This window comes from Macaca mulatta, chromosome 7 (assembly GCF_049350105.2).
Source record: "Macaca mulatta isolate MMU2019108-1 chromosome 7, T2T-MMU8v2.0, whole genome shotgun sequence".
NCBI lineage: Eukaryota > Metazoa > Chordata > Mammalia > Primates > Cercopithecidae > Macaca > Macaca mulatta.
Window position 1 is genome coordinate 52,264,754 of NC_133412.1, and position 16,584 is coordinate 52,281,337.

A 16,584-nucleotide genomic window follows, 5' to 3' on the forward strand; every position below is an offset into this window, starting at 1 on the left:
CTAAAAATACAAAAAAATTAGCCGGGCGCGGTTGTGGGCGCCTGTAGTCCCAGCTACTCGGGAGGCTGAGGCAGGAGAATGGCGTGAACCCGGGAGGCGGAGCTTGCAGTGAGCCGAGATCGCGCCACTGCACTCCAGCCTGGGCGACAGAGCGAGACTCCGTCTCAAAAAAAAAAAAAAAAAAGAAAAGAAAATTTAAGATATACTTTTAGGCAAAATATCATAAAAACATACAGATACAAGCCAAGTGTGCTCACATGTGTACGCATTCTCTCTGTCTCTCTCTCTCCCCTCATAGTACTGCTTTAACCACTGAGCCAGAAAGCCTGGGCCTACCTTGATGAGTCTCAGGCCTTCACCTGTTCTATGGCCTCCCAGAAAATCCCCTCAGTGTTTTTCCAGCTACCACATGTCTTTGCACTAACTAGCTCCATACCCCTAACCCAGTTCAGCCAAGCCTTTGAACTACTGTTATCATGATCAATTCCACTTCTGGGAATCTAGCCCAAGGCAATGATCTGATATCAGCAACGATGCTTGATGGATGAGGATGTCCATTGCAGCCTCATGTCTAACAGCAAAAAAGTCAAGAGTAGGTTGTATGTTCACTTTAAGAACCAGCTGAAAAAAAAAAAGTCCATACTGTGGACTACTATGCTGCCTTTTAAAATTATATTAGAGGCCAGGCACAGTGGCTGTCATCCCAGGACTCTGGGAGGCCGAGGAGGGAGAGGGACGATCACTTGAGCCCAGGAATTCAAGACTACAGTGAGCTATGATGGCACCACCGTACTCCACCCTGGGAGACAGAGCAAGACCCTGTTTCAAAAAAAATAAATATTAATACGATAGATCAAGAAAAAGGAAGAAGATACAAATAAACGAAATGGGATCTTTCCCCAGAAAAGTCTGAGGACCACTGAACAGCACTTTCTCTTAAATTAAAAAATAAAATAATTCTATATTACAGAGAGAAAAAAGGAAAGAATTCCTTGATATATTGTTGTGAGACAACACAAGCAGCATATATAGTATATTCACATACTTAATGATACTTAAATGTTAAATCAATTGGAATTTATTGTATCTGACTTCAATTTTTCATTAGTGTTTCTCTGTATTTTCTAAATTGCTCTCTATAAAACAAGAACAGCCTTTGTGTTAGGAAAAAAACCCACAAACATTGTATTTTAAATTCCTCACATTTATTCAGAAGTTTATTGTTTATTAGCTATAAGTTCAAGTATAATGACACACAGAGCTGGAAGTCAGACAATTCCAGTTCCCGCCATGGCTTTGCTCTCATGAGTTGTGTGACATTGACAAGACCCTTCTTCTCACTGGGCCTCGGTTTCCCCATCTGTAAAATGGGGAAATAACATCAACTACAGACTACAGGGACATGTTGCAAGATTCAGATGGAAGTGACTCAGAAAACACAAAGTGATGCAGGAACATAGGGTCTGGGGGCAGGGACATAAGGCCAATTCACACCTGAGCTGTGACGGGAAATAATAGGGCTATGCAGTTAACCAGGCTGGAGTGCAGTGGTATGATCACAACTTTACTGTAACTTTACTTCATCCTCTCCATTTACATAAGGCATACCGAATTAATCAATGGAATGCTCTAAGTGGTATTTAAACTCCCAAAAATTCTGTAAAGGGGCACTTGAGCTCCTATGCTCAGGCCCCTCCCACACTGTGGAGTGCACTTTCATGTTCAATAAATCCCTTCATCCCTTCCTTGCTTTGTTTGTGCATTTTGTTGAATTCTTTGTTCAAGACACCAAGAACCTGGACACTCTCCACTGGTAACATATATTTTGGCCAGCCAGCCAGGAGGAAGAGGTAAAGTCTGGGATTCGTTTTTCTCCCTTTCCTTTCTGCTCCATACAGGACCTCTCTCCTCTCTTTCTCTTTTCCGTTCCAACTTGGGACTCTGGCTGGGCAGTGCCTAAACAGGGCAGATTTCTGGCCGCGGCCGGTGAAACTAAGGGGTTTCCATGTGGAGAAGCAGCCTGACTGCCACTGCCCGGTTCGCTTAAGGGACCTGGGTCTTTTTTTTTTTTTTTTTTTTCTTTTTTTTCCTCTCTTTCTTTTTCAGTCTTTCAGCGGCTGTTTCCTAGTAGCTCCTTGGAAATTGAGGCTGGGGTCACTCCCCAGTACTGCCTGAAGGCCTAGGAATGAAAGGGGATAATTGCCCTGTCCCAAAGCGGGAAGGACTTCTTTTTTTTTTAAATCTTTTTGCCTGTGGTTCCTGATCCCTACATGAGGTGCTGCTGGGAGCAAACTCGTACACATTTCTGGAGGCTTAAACCTTCTTTTCTTATGCTAAATTCTTCCCTCATAGTACTCAACTAGCTAAGGACAAAAAAAGCCCACGCGGCATCCAGTTCACATTACAGTTCATGGCTATTCTTATAAAGCTCATAGTACGCTCTGGAGGGGAAAACCTGCGTGTGATGCCCACCTAAAGCCAGAGATATCTGGGATTCTAAGATTGGACCCCAACCACTCCAAAGAGGATGCTGTTGGCAGAGGTTCTGAGGTCTAGCCCTCCTTAGAATTTTCTCTCACAGTTGCAATGCTTTTTGGAATCTGAAGTATACTGCTGAATTGGAAAGTGGAATAGCATTGCATGTACCAGGCTTTTGTGCTGCAGCTCTAAGCAGGGAGCCTGGTTAACACGTGACACCCTCCTTTGAAGTCTTGGGAGGTTTGGCCTTTAAAAATCAAACTGCCATGCAGACTGCTTTACCCACAATTTCGGTTCACAGCCTTCATTGGATTATCTATTGGGGCAAAACCCGGCAAGCTTCTATTGCTATCTCATGGCTAAGGTTCCAAGCTATTGAATCTTTGTTTATGTGTGTGTATACATGTCTAGATGTGTTTATTTGTATGTACACTTATTGTTATATGTTGTGTCTACCAAATTGCCTTATACGTAAAAGAGCACTCATAAATTAAGTAAATAAGTCTAACCAATTTTCAAGATCATGTGACTTAAAGTATAACTTTACTAAACAAGCTAGCTTTAAAATTATTGGTAGAATAAAAATAGAAATGCCTTCAGTATTATCAGTATACATTTTGTCCGAATTTTATGTTTGTCTTTGCTAGTTTGTTTTGTTTTGTTTTGTTTTGTTTTTTGAGACAGTCTCATTCTGTCACCCAGGCTGGAGTGCAGTGATGCAGTCTCGGCTCACTGCAACCTCCACCTCCCAGATTCAAGCAATTCTCCTGCCTCAGCCTCCTGAGTAGCTGGGACTACAGGCACGTGTTACCACGCCCAGCTAATTTTTAAAATTTTTAATAGAGATGAGGTTTCACAATGTTGGCCAGGCTGGTCTCGAACTCCTGACCTTGTGATCTGCCTGCCTCAGCCTTCCAAAGCACTGGGATTACAGGCGTGAGCCACCACTAGTTTTTTTTTGTTTTTTGGTTTTTTTTTTTTTTTTGAGACAGAATCTCACTTCGTCACCCAGGCTGGAGTGCAGTGGCATGATCTTGGCTCACTGCAAGCTCTGCCTCCTGGGTTCTCGCCGTTCTCCTGCCTCAGTCTCCCCAGTAGCTGGGACCACAGGCACCCACCACCACACCCGGCTAATTTTTTCTGTTTTAGTAGAGATGGGGTTTCACCATGTTAACCAGGATGGTCTCGATCTCCTGACCTCGTGATCCGCCCATCTCGGCCTCCCAAAGTGCTGGGATTACAGGCGTGAGCCACCACTAGATATTTTTAAATGTCAGTGCTAATTCGACCTGGGAGCTGCTTGGGGAGAGCCTGTCTCCCATTCCATTCAAAGTCTCATTGAGATAAACGCATATCTGATTGGTTCCTTTGGAAAGGCTAATCAGAAACTCAAAAGAACACAAACGTTTGTCTCCCACCTGTGATCTGAAAGCCCCCAAGCCCACTCCTTGCCTTGAGTTGTCCCACCTTTCAGGACCAAACCGATGTTCCTTTTACATATGTTAATTAGTGTTTCATGTCTCCCTTGTTAAAAGTAAAAATTGAGTACACTGAATGGGATAAATGCTGTAGGTAAACTTTTTGTGTAAATTAAAATCTTAAAGTTATTTTTGGTGCTCATTTAATATCTGGGTCATTTCCAAGTAAGAAAGGGTTGTGATATGGGGAAATATGTTTCTAAAATTGTGGAATCGTTCTTATCTATAAATGCCCATATCTGAGAGTTCAGGATTTCTTGTTTTTTAGGGTTTCACTGAAGTTTTACATTACTAAGGATAAGGTTTCCAGTTAATACGTAATTCTGTATACAAAATGTGTCCAAAAGGGTTATTAGTAAAAAAAGAAAAGAATAATTTTGTCTAATTCAGAAGTTATCTAAAAGTTAGTTCAAGTTACAGTTTTGAAAAGGTTATTTATGAAACAATGTAGTAAGGTACCATTAAAAAGGGGAGAAAGATGTGGAAAAGTTTAAATAATAAAATATCCTTTAAAACATGATAAAGAATTGGAAACATTTGGCTAACTAACATTTTTATAGTTAAAGCTCTTAGTCTTGATTAAAGCAAGAAGTATTGTAAAAATGCATCAGCAGTTTGGCAACTCTTTTTTTAATATAGTTAAGCATGAAGCTGGATTTAGTGTGGAGCCAAATTCCACATACATGCTTGCATTTGCTTCATACTGTGTTTACTGTTTTGCGTGGATAGTGCTGTAGTACTTATTGGTCATATGCCTAAAGCGAATTTGGTTTTTTTGGGTTTTTTTGGGTTTTTTTTGAGACGGAGTCTCGCTCTGTCACCCAGGCTGGAGTGCAGTGGCCGGATCTCAGCTCACTGCAAGCTCCGCCTCCCAGGTTCACGCCATTCTTCTGCCTCGGCCTCCCGAGTAGCTGGGACTACAGGTGGCCGCTACCTCGCCCGGCTAGTTTTCTGTATTTTTTAGTGGAGACAGGGTTTCACCATGTTAGCCAGGATGGTCTCGATCTCCTGACCTCGTGATCCACCCGTCTCGGCCTCCCAAAGTGCTGGGATTACAGGCTTGAGCCACCGCACCCAGCCAAGTGAATTTGTTAATTGCATATGATGTATGAAAATATTAGTGAACTTAAGGATACTGAATTGTGTATCAGGAATAAAATATTCATTATGTTGGTTTTTGAGGGCCCTAGGTAACACTGCAGCCTCCAGGGTAAATTGAATAGGAAAAGTTAGGGTTGGTTTCCTGCTTATTTGTTTTTGCTTCTAGTTTTCATTTGTTTGCTGTTTATTCTCCTCTGACTTTGCTTGTGTATGCATGTACATAAAACCATGATTTTTCTTAGTTCCTAGTGGAAGGTTTTCATTTAGTTCTGTGGTCCTATGCATTTCTAGCAAGTAATCATTCATTCATTCATTTATCTGGAATTCCTAAGCTACCTTTGTTGGGCCTGCAGGAATTAATGGGGCATACTGGCTTTTTTATCCTTAAACTAACCTTTTGGATTTTAGGCTCCCTGATACTTTAAGTGTGTTGAGTTTACCGTCACAAATAGAATTTTAGTCGTATTTCTCTCTCTCTGCCTAGTTTCTCCAAAATTTGTAAACTATTTATGAATATTCTTAATTCATTGCAATGTGTTTGTTTGCATACTGTCAAGCAGGGTCCCTAGGGCCACTCAGGGAGAGTGTCAGGCCTCTGAGCCTAAGCTAAGCCATCATATCCCCTGTGACCTGCACGTATACATCCAGATGGCCTGAAGTAACTGAAGAATCACAAAATAAGTGAAAATGGCCTATTCCTGCCTTAACTGATGACTTTACCTTGTGAAATTCCTTCTCCTGGCTCATCCTGGCTCAAAAGTTCCCCCACTGAGCACCTTGTGACCCCCCACCCCTGCCAGCCAAAGAGCAACCCCCTTTGACAGTAATTTTCCATTACATACCCAAATCCTATAAAACAGCCCCACCCTTATCTCCCTTTGCTGACTCTCTTTTCAGACTCAGCTCACCTGCACCCAGGTGATTAAAAAACTTTATTGCTCACACAAAGCCTGTCTGGTGGTCTCTTCACATGGATGCACGTGAAATTTGGTGCTGTGACTCGGATGGGGGGACCTCCCTTGGGAGATCAATCCCCTGTCCTCCTGTTCTTTGCTCCATGAGAAAGACCCACCTAAGACCTCAGGTCCTCAGACCAACCAGCCCAGGGAACATCTCACCAATTTTAAATCCAGTAAGTGGCCTCTTTTTACTCTCTTCTCTAGCCTCTCTCACTATCCCTCAACCTCTTTCTGCTTTCAATCTTGGTGCCATCTTTCAATCTCTCCCTTCTCTTAATTTCAGTTCCTTTCCTTTTCTGGTAGAGACAGAGGAGACACATTTTATCCGTGAAACCAAAACTCTGGCGCCAGTCACAGACTCGTGAAGACAGTCTTCCCTTAGTGTTTAATCACTGTGGGGACAAATGCTTGATTATACCCCCATGTTTCAGAGGTGTCTGATCACCGTGGGGACACCTGCCTTGATCCTTCACCCTTAGTGGCAAGCACTACTATTTTGGGGGCAAGCAACCCCCACCCCTTCTCTCCATGTCTCTACCCTCTCTTTTCTCTCCACTTTCCTGGGGGGGCAAGCACCCCCCATCCCTTCTCTCCATGTCTCTACCTTCTCTTTTCTCTCCACTTTCCTGGGGGGGCAAGCACCCCTCATCCCTTCTCTCCCTGTCTCTACCCTCTCTTTTCTCTGGGCTTGCCTCCTTCACTATGGGCAACCTTCCACCTTTCATTCCTCCCTCTTCTTGCTTAGCCTGGGTTCTCAAGAACTTAAAACCTCTTCAATTCACACATGACCTAAAACCTAAACACCTTATTTTCTTCTGTAATGCCACTTAATCCCAATACAAACTAGACAATGGTTCCAAATAGCCAGAAAATGGCACTTTCCATTTCTCCATCCTACAAGATCTAGATAATTCTTGTTGTAAAATGGGCAAATGGTCTGAGGTGCCTGACGTCCAGCCATTCTTTCACACATTGGTCCCTCCCTAGTCTCTGTTTCCAATGCATCTCATCCCAAATTTTCCTTCTTTCCCTCCTGCCTGTCCCCTCAGTCCCAACCCCAAGTGTTGCTGAGTCTTTCCGATCTTCCTTTTCTACCAACCCATCTGACCTCTCCCCTTATCCCCAGACTGCTCCTCAGGTCGCTCCCCAGCCAGGCTGAATCAGGCTCCAATTCGTCCTCAGCTTCTGCTCCTCCACCCTGTAATCCTTCTATCACCTCCTCTCCCCACACCCAGTCCAGCTTACAGTTTCATTCCATGACTGGCCCTCCCCAACCTGCCCAACAATTTCCTCTTAAAAAGGTGGCTGGAGCTAAAGGCATAGTCAAGGTTAATGCCCTTTTTCTTTATCCGACCTTTCCAAAATCAGTTGGCATTTAGGCTCTTTTTCATCAAATATAAAAACCCACCCCAGTTTATGGCTCATTTGGCAGCAACCCTGAGACGCTTTACAACCCTAGACCCTAAATGATCAGAAGGCCATCTTATTCTCAATATGCATTTTATCACCCAGTCAGCCCCTGACATTAGAAAAAAGCTTCAAAAATTAGAATCCGGCCCTCAAACCTCACAACAGGAATTAATCAACCTTGCCTTCAAAGTGTACAACAATAGAGAGGAGGCAGCCAGAAGGCAGTGCATTTCTGAGTTAAAATTACTTGCCTCTGCGTGAGATAAAACCCAGCTGCATCTCCAGCACACAAGAACTTCAAAACGCCTGAACCACAGTGGCCAGGCGTTCTTCCAGGACCGCCCACCCCAGGATCTTGCTTCAAGTGCCAGAAATCTGGCCACTGGGCCAAGTATTGCCCACAGCCTGGGAATCCTCCTAAGCCATGTCCCATCTGTGCAGGACCCCACTGGAAATCAGACTGTCCAACTTGCCCAGCAGCCACTCCCAGAGCCCCTGGAACTCTGGCCCAAGGCTCTCTGACTGACTTCTTCCCAGATCTTCTCAGCTTAGCGGCTGAAGACTGACGCTGCCCCATCACCTTGGAAGCCTCCTGGACAATCACAGATGCTTTAGGTAACTCTTACAGTGGAGGGTAAGTCCATCCCCTTCTTAATCAATACGGAGGCCACCAACTCCACATTACCTTCTTTTCAAGGGCCTGTTTCCTTTGCCTCCATAACTATTGTGGGTATTGATGGCCAGGCTTCCAACTCTGGTGCCAACTTGGACAATATTCTTTTATGCACTCCTTTTTAGTCCTTTTGGGACTCCCCACCTGCCCAGTTGCCTTATTAGGTCTAGGCATTTTAACTAAATTATCTGCATCCCTGACTATTCTTAGGCTACAGCCACACCTTGTTGCCGCCCTTTTCCCCAGTTCAAAGCCTCCTTCACATCCTCCCCTTGTATCTCCCCACCTTAATCCACAGGTATGGGACACCTCTACTCCCTCCTTAGTGACTGATCATGCACCCCTTACCATCCCATTAAAACCTAATCACCCCTACCCGGCTCAACACCAATATCCCATCCCACAGCATGTTTTAAAAGGATTAAAGCCTGTTATCACTTGCCTGTTACAGCATGGCCTTTTAAAGTCTATAAACTCTCCTTACAATTCCCCCCTTTTACCTGTCCAAAAACCAGACAAGCCTTATAGGTTAGTTCAGGATCTGCACCTTATCAACCAAATTGTTTTGCCTATTCACCCCGTGGTGCCAAACCCATATACTTTCCTGTCCTCAATACCTCCCTCCACAACCCATTATTCTGCTCTGGATCTCAAACATGCTTTCTTTGCTATTCCTTTGCACCCTTCATCCCAGCCTCTCTTTGCTTTCACTTGGACTGACCCTGACACCCATCAGGCTCAGCAAATTACCTGGGCTGTACTGCCACAAGGCTTCACAGACAGCCCCCATTACTTCAGTCAAGCCCAAATTTCTTCCTCATCTGTTACCTATCTTGACATAATTCTTCATAAAAACACACGTGCTCTCCCTGCTGATCGTGTCCAGCTAATCTCCCAAACCCCAACCCCTTCTACAAAACAACTCCTTTCCTTCCTAGGCATGGTTAGATACTCTACCTTTGGATACCTAGTTTTACCATCCTGACTAAACCATTATATAAACTCACAAAAGCAACCCTAGCTGACCCCATAGATCCTAAAACTTTTGCTGCTCCTCTTTCTGTTCCTTAAAAACGGCCCTAGAAGCTGCTCCCACACTAGCTCTCCCTAACTCATCCCAACCTTTTTTCATTACACACGGCTGAAGTGCAGGGCTGTGTGGGTGGAATTCTTACACAAGAGCCGGGACCACACCCTGTAGCCTTTCTGTCCAAACAACTTGACCTTACTGTTTTAGCCTAGCCCTCATGTCTGCGTGTGGTGGCTACCGCTGCTTTAATATTTTAGAGGCCCCAAAATCACAAACTGTGCTCAACTCACTCTCTACAGTTCTCGTAACTTCCAAAATCTATTTTCTTCCCCACACTTGATGCATATACTTTCTGCCCCCCTGCACTACCTCTCAGCAAGCCGAACTCATTGTCTTAACTCCAGCCCTCACTCTTGCAAAGGAATTACATGTCAATATTTATACTGACTCTAAATATGCTTTCCATATCCTGCACCACCATACTTATATGTGCTGAAAGAGGTATCCTCACTACACAAGGGTCCTCCATCATTAATGCCTCTTTAATAAAAATTCTTCTCAAGGTCGCTTTACTTCTGAAGGAAGATGAAGTCATTCGCTGCAAGTGCCATCAAAAGGCATCAGATCGCATTGCTCAAGGCAATGCTTATGCTGATAAGGTAGCTAAAGAAGCAGCTAGCTTCCAACTTCTGTCCCTCATGGCCAGTTTTTCTCCTTCTCATCAGTCCCTCCCACCTACTCCCCCACTGAAACTCCCACTTATCAATCTCTTCCCACACAAGGCAAATGGTTCTTACACCAAGGAAAATATCTCCTTCCAACCTCACAGGCCCATCCTATTCTGTCGTCATTTCATAACCTCTTCCGTGTAGGTTACAAACCACTAGCTTGCCTCTTAGAATCTCTCATTTTCTTTCCATCATGGAAATCTATCCTCAAGGAAATCACTTCTCAGTGTTCCATCTGCTATTCTACTACTCCTCAGGGATTGTTCAGGCCCCCTCCCTTACCTACACATCAAGCTTGGGGATTTGCCCCTGCCCAGGACTGGCAAATTGACTTTACTCACGTGCCCTGAGTCAGGAAACTAAAATACCTCTTGGTCTGCGTAGACACTTTCACTGGATGGGTAGAGGCCTTTCCCACAGGATCTGAAAAGGCCACCATGGTCATTTCTTCCCTTCTGTCAGACATAATTCCTTGGTTTGGCCTTCCTACCTCTATAGAGTCTGATAACAGGCCGGCCTTTATTAGTCAAATCACCCAAGCAGTTTCTCAGGCTCTTGGTATTCAGTGAAACCTTCATATCCCTTACCATCCTCAATCTTCAGGAAAGTTAAAACGGACTAATGGTCTTTTAAAAACACAGCTCACCGGCTGGGCGCGGTGGCTCAAGCCTGTAATCCCAGCACTTTGGGAGGCCGAGGCGGGCGGATCACAAGGTCAGGAGATCGAGACCACAGTGAAACCCCGTCTCTACTAAAAATACAAAAAATTAGCCGGGCGCGGTGGCGGGTGCCTGTAGTCCTAGCTACTCAGGAGGCTGAGGCAGGAGAATGGCGTGAACCCAGGAGGCGGAGCTTGCAGTGAGCCGAGATCGCGCCACTGCACTCCAGCCTGGGCAACAGCGTGAGACTCCGTCTCAAAAAAAAAAAAAAAAAAAAAAACACAGCTCACCAAGCTCAGGCTCCAACTTTAAAAAAAAAAAAAAAAAAAAAAGACTTTTGTCAAAAATAGAGCCCAAAAACTCACCAACCAAACAAGTAATTACACTGAACCCCCTTGGGCACTCTCTGATTGGATGTCATGGGTCCTCCCAGTTCTTAGTTCTTTAATACCTGTTTTTCTCCTTTTCTTATTCGGACCTTGTGTCTTCTGTGTAGGTTTTCAATTTATACAAAACTGCATCCAGACCATCACCAATCATTCTATATGACAAATGCTCCTTTTAACAACTCTGCAATATCACCCCTTATCACAAAATCTTCCTTCAGATTAATCTCTCCCACTCTAGGTTCCCACGCTGCCCCTAATCCTGCTCAAAGCAGTCATGAGAAACATCGCCCATTATCTCTCCATACCACCCCCAAAATTTTTGCTGCCTCAACACTTCAACACTATTTTATGTTATTTTTCTTATTAATATAAGAAGACAGGAATGTCAGGCCTCTGAGTCCAAGCTAAGCCATCATATCCCCTGTGACCTACATCCAGATGGCCTGAAGTTGAATAATCACAAAAGAAGTGAAAATGGCCTATTCCTGCCTTAACTGATGACATTACCTTGTGAAATTCCTTCTCCTGCTCATCCTGGCTCAAAAGCTCCCCCACTGAGCACCTTGTGTCCCCTGCCCCTGCCAGCCAGATAACAACTCCTTTGACTGTAATTTTCCATTACCTACCCAAATCCTATAAAACAGCCCCATCCCCATCTCCCTTCACTGACTCTTTTCGGACTCAGCCCGCCTGCACCCAGGTGATTAAAAAGCTTTGTTGCTCACACAAAGCCTGTTTGGTGGTCTCACACACACGGATGTGTGTGAAAGAGAAAACCCAGAAATCTGGCATGCCGGCAAAAGGATAAGAATTTCTTATGAGTCAGTCTCTGGGCTCTTTCTCTCTCTCTGCAAACTGGTTAAATATAAAGTAAAAGTCACTGTATATTTCCTCTGTAAAATTTTAAATTAATTGGTTTAATAAGAGCTTAGGTCAAATATTTTGTCAGAAAAATAGAAAGTGTAATGCCTTTTAGTTCCCGTGACTTTAGCAATATTTGTGAAATAAAGACAGTTTTCAAGATTATTGGAAAAATATAATTGTCTTCAAAATGTAAACATGTGGTGTACATTATGTTCAAATACTAGGTTTGCTAAATCCTCTAACGTGATAAACTGCTTCTTTGGCTTTTGAAAATTGTTGAACTTGACTGCTTTTCAGCTAGGTAAGGCCTGGGGACATGTGGAGTTGGCCATGCCCCTAGCTGTGCTGGAAGTGGTCAAACCTTATCAGAACTTAACTTACCAGTTTTGTTTTTTTTTTTTAGACAGAGTCTCGCTCTGTCCCCCAGGCTGGAGTGCAGTGGTGCAATCTCAGCTCACCCACAGTCTCCATCTCCCAGTTTCAAGCAATTCTCTGCCCCAGCCTCCCGAGTAGCTGGAATTACAGACACCTGCCACCACAACTGGCTAACTTTTTTTTTTTTTTTTTTGTATTTTTAGTAGAGACGGGGTTTCACCATCTTGCCTAGGCTGGTCTTGAACTCCTGACCTCATGATCCACCTGCCATGGCCTCCCAAAGTGCTGGGATTACAGGCGTGAGCCACCTTACCTGGCCTAACTTACCAGGTTTTATGTTAAAATTCGCCATTATAGGCCAGTCGTGGTGGCTCACACCTGTAATCCCAGCATTTGGGGAGGCTGAGGTGGGTGGATCACCTAAGGTCAGGAGTTCAAGACTAGCCTGACCAACATGGTGAAACCCTATCTCTAGTAAAAATACAAAATTAGTTGGGCATGGTGGCGCATGCCTGTAATCCCAGCTACTGGGGAGGCTGAGGCAGAAGAATCATTTGAACTCAGGAGGCAGAGGTTGCAGTGAGCTGAGATCATGCCATTGCACTCAAACCTGGGCAATCAGAGTGAAACTTTGCCTCAAAAAAAACAAATTCGCCATTATAACATGGAATTAAGACTACTGGAAACAGTTTTACATGCAAGATGTATAAGAACAGTAGAACGTGTTGGGTTGGGTTTTTGTTTTGTTTTGCTTTTTTTGTTTGTCTTGTAGAAGGTTATAAGAAGTTTTTGCTTCTTTAAAATTTCCAAGTCATCATTTTGGCAAAATAAATAATTTATGGTAATCTGGAATTCCAAAATCAAACTTCAGTTTCAAGATTGTCTTTCCTAATGCCTGGCTTTCTGGATGAATCAGAGGGCCCCTGAAAACACCCAGAAAAGAGGTAAACAGGATTATTTGCCATGTTTAGTCACAGGGAATTGCCAAAATGATGTTTAATCTTCTTTAGATTTTTGTGAATAATACTAATATATATTCCAAAATTGTATGGGATTTCTAAAATTCTAATATCTAAGTATATGTTACCAATCACAATTATAGCTATTATGTTAAGTTATTGTAAACACAGAAATGACCAAATTTCCTTGTATAAAGCTACTAACCCACGTAAAACAAACAAACAAAAAAATTAACTACTTATCAAGAACAGACTTTCGTGTTAAACCAGCTAATATTGAAACTGTTTAAAGTAGTTTAGTTTATAACCTGTGGCTTTGCAGACGCCATCACTGCCACCAGGAACCCTGTACTATCAGCCACGGTCAACCCCACCGTGTTCTTCAATATCGCTGTCATGGCAAGCCCTTGGGCCGTGTCTTCTTCGAGCTGTTTGCAGACAATGTTCCAACAACAGCAGAAAACTTTTGTGCTCTGAGCACTGGAGAGAAAGGATCTGGTTATAATGATTCCTACTTTCACAGAATTATTCCAGGGTTTATGTGTCAGGGTGGTGACTTCACATGCCATAATGGCACTGGTGGCAATGAGGAAAGAGAGAGGCCCTCTCATATTGTTTTATATTGTTTTATACTTAGTACCTGTTTTAAGAAAAAACAACGAAGTGAAACCAAAGACAGGCAGCCCAGCATCAGGCCCAAAACCAGGCCTGAGCCTGCCTGGCCTAAACCTAGTAGTTAAAAATCAACTCATAACTTAGAAACCGATGTTATTCATAGATTCCAGGCATTGTATAGAAGAACATTGTGAAACTCCCTGCCCTGTTCTGTTTCTCTCTGACTATCAGTGCATGAAACCCCTGTCACATATCCCCTAGATTGCTCAATCACGACCCTTTCATATGAAATCTTTAGTGTTGTGAGCCCTTAAAAGGGACAGAAATTGTGCATTCGGGGAGCTCAGATTTTAGGGCAGTAGCCTGCCGATGCTCTCAGCTGAATAAAGCCCTTCCTTTACAACTCAGTGTCTGAGAGGTGTTGTCTGTGGCTTGTCCTGCTACAGCAAGTCCCTCTGCAGGGAGAAATTTGATGATGAGAACTTTATCCTAAAGCTTACAGGTCCTGGCATCTTGTCCATGGCAAGTGCTGGATCCAACACAAATGGTTCCCAGTTTTTCATCTGCACTGCCAAGACTGAGTGGTTGGATGGCAAGCATGTGGTCTTTGGCAAGGTGAAAGAAGTATGAATATTGTGGAGGCCATGGAGCACTTTGGATCCAGGAATGGCAAGACCAGGAAGAAGATCAGCATTGTTGACTGTAGACAACTCTAATAAGTTTGACTTACATTTTGTCTTAACCACCAGACCATTCCTTCTGTAGCTCAGGACAGCACCCTCCACCCCATTTGCTCGCAGTATCCTGTATCTTTGTGCTCTACTGCAGTTCCCTTCCATGCCTAGCTGGACTGCAGAGTGGAGTTAAAGTTTATGACTATGAAATAAAAACTAAATAACAACAACAGAAAATTTTTTATAACCAATGCTTGATCCCATATTCCTGGGAAAACAAAGCTTCAGGTACATTTGGTCATCTGGTCAGCCATTTAAACGTTTTATAAAGGGATTTCATTCCATTGTTATTTTCCATGCATGTTTTCTGGTTGTAGAAAAGCTTTCCCACGCAAGAGGGCTGATGTTATAACAGTAGATTATTATGCTACAGTGTATTTTCACCAGATTAAAAAAAGCTTCTTATGGTTTGAATCTTCTGGAAACATCAGAGAAAGACTGTCCTTGCCATCTATACTATAGCAAAACTTCAGGACCTTGAACTTTCGGTTCATAACCTCACAACTGAGAAGGGTTCCTCCATGCTCTTGGAGTTGTGCACCCATTGGGACTCTTAAGGTTAAACTAACCAGGGAAATTTCTCCCAAGAAGAAGATGGCATCATTGATGTGAACAGCTTTTCCCAAATTCACAGATTAAGACTTCTACTGTCATGAAACTCTTATCTTTGAGTATTTTTTCTTGCTTATGCCTTCTACAAACAATAGAAGTGGAAAAGGGGTCTGTTATGTGCGCTTATGGGGTACACTTTTATTTGTGAAGGAGTTTGCAGCCAGCCTTATACATGGATAAAGGATAAAGGCCCAATGTGGGTAAGAAACTTTAATGGTACATGCATTAGCTCATAATCAGTCAAAAACAAAAAATTGATTCACTCCACATAACCCACATCGTGGGTTAAAGAGCACATCGCCAGAAGTCCTTCACTCTTCCAAAAGGGCATCATTTGTTAGGTCCTTTTTCCACGGTTTAAAGTAAAAGAAGCAATGATTAGAAATGCATCCTTCATGATAGGTTCTATAGCAAATTCTACTCTAAAGGCTACAGACCCTAAATTCTCTTGTGAAAGTTATAATAGAACTGGCTAAACAGAGAAGTATCTGTGCAGCTGCTGGCACTTGTGGTCTATAGAGAAATACATCAAATGAAGATTATAGAAATTCAGTGGTAGGAGATTTACCGTGATCCCCAATAGGTAGGGACTATGCCCCAAGCCGGCATGAAGCAGTTACAGAAAAAAGACCATCGGTCCCTCTGCCTCCCATAAAGATTTATGGGGATCACATCTCTTGAAGGGGCAGATGAGGCAGGAAAATAGGGTCGGGAGACAGGGAACCTAAGATCGATTCACACTTCAGCTATAACAGGAAATATCCTCTCCATAGGGCGTGTGACCATGTAACTTGAATACTTCATCCTCTCCATTTACATAAGGTGTATCTGAAGTAGCCAATGGAATCCTCTAGGGGGTAAACACCCCACAATTCTGTAACAGGGCTTTTGAGCCCCTACGCTCCGCCTGCTCCCACACTGTGGCATATAAGTTCATTTTCAGTAAATCCCTTCCTTCCTTCCTTACGTTGTGCATTTTGTCAAGACACCAAGAACCTGCACGCCCTCCACCGGTAACAAAAGAGTTTAATAAAATAAGGAGTTGCTACTGAGGGTCTAGGAAGTGGTGAAAAGGGAAGAGAGGAGGAAGCAAGGATAACTAGAGATCTATGTGAAGTGAGCACGGGACAGAAGCACCAATAGGCCTAGGAGAGATGGGGAGGAAGGTGGTTGGGGAGCAACCTCCCAAGCCCAGCACTCAACCTTGAATAGGGTGGGGTGCGGGGTAGAAGGAGCTCCCCGCCACCAACCAGCTATCAAAAGGGGCAGTCTGGACTTTAAAGGAGTTGTGAGAGAGGGAGGGAGGGAGCAGCTGAAGCCCCAACACAAACTAGCCTGCCCTCCCACCCACCCCCAGCCCAGTCATCAAGCCAGCCAACACATTATACGCTTCCCCTTCGTGACTGACCCATTAGAATGCTCTGAGTTGTAAAGGCCTTCCACTTAGAGGAAAACGTACTGTCCCTCCAGTCTCCCCTCCCAGCCCCCAACCACCCCTACGCCACCTCCCTTCCCTCTCA

General features: G+C 43.7%; 1 protein-coding gene and 1 long non-coding RNA gene across 4 annotated transcripts in view; one reads left to right on the top strand and one right to left on the bottom strand.

Moving 5' to 3' along the window:
* The window catches only part of CYP11A1 (cytochrome P450 family 11 subfamily A member 1), a 51,320-nt gene that overhangs the window by 11,599 nt on the left and 23,137 nt on the right, over positions 1-16,584 (bottom strand). The window lies entirely within an intron of this gene.
* LOC144329990 (uncharacterized) lies at positions 1,740-15,110 on the top strand. The gene is made up of 3 exons (XR_013395766.1): positions 1,740-1,850; positions 7,868-8,060; positions 13,426-15,110. It is a non-coding gene; the product is annotated as an uncharacterized LOC144329990 (long non-coding RNA).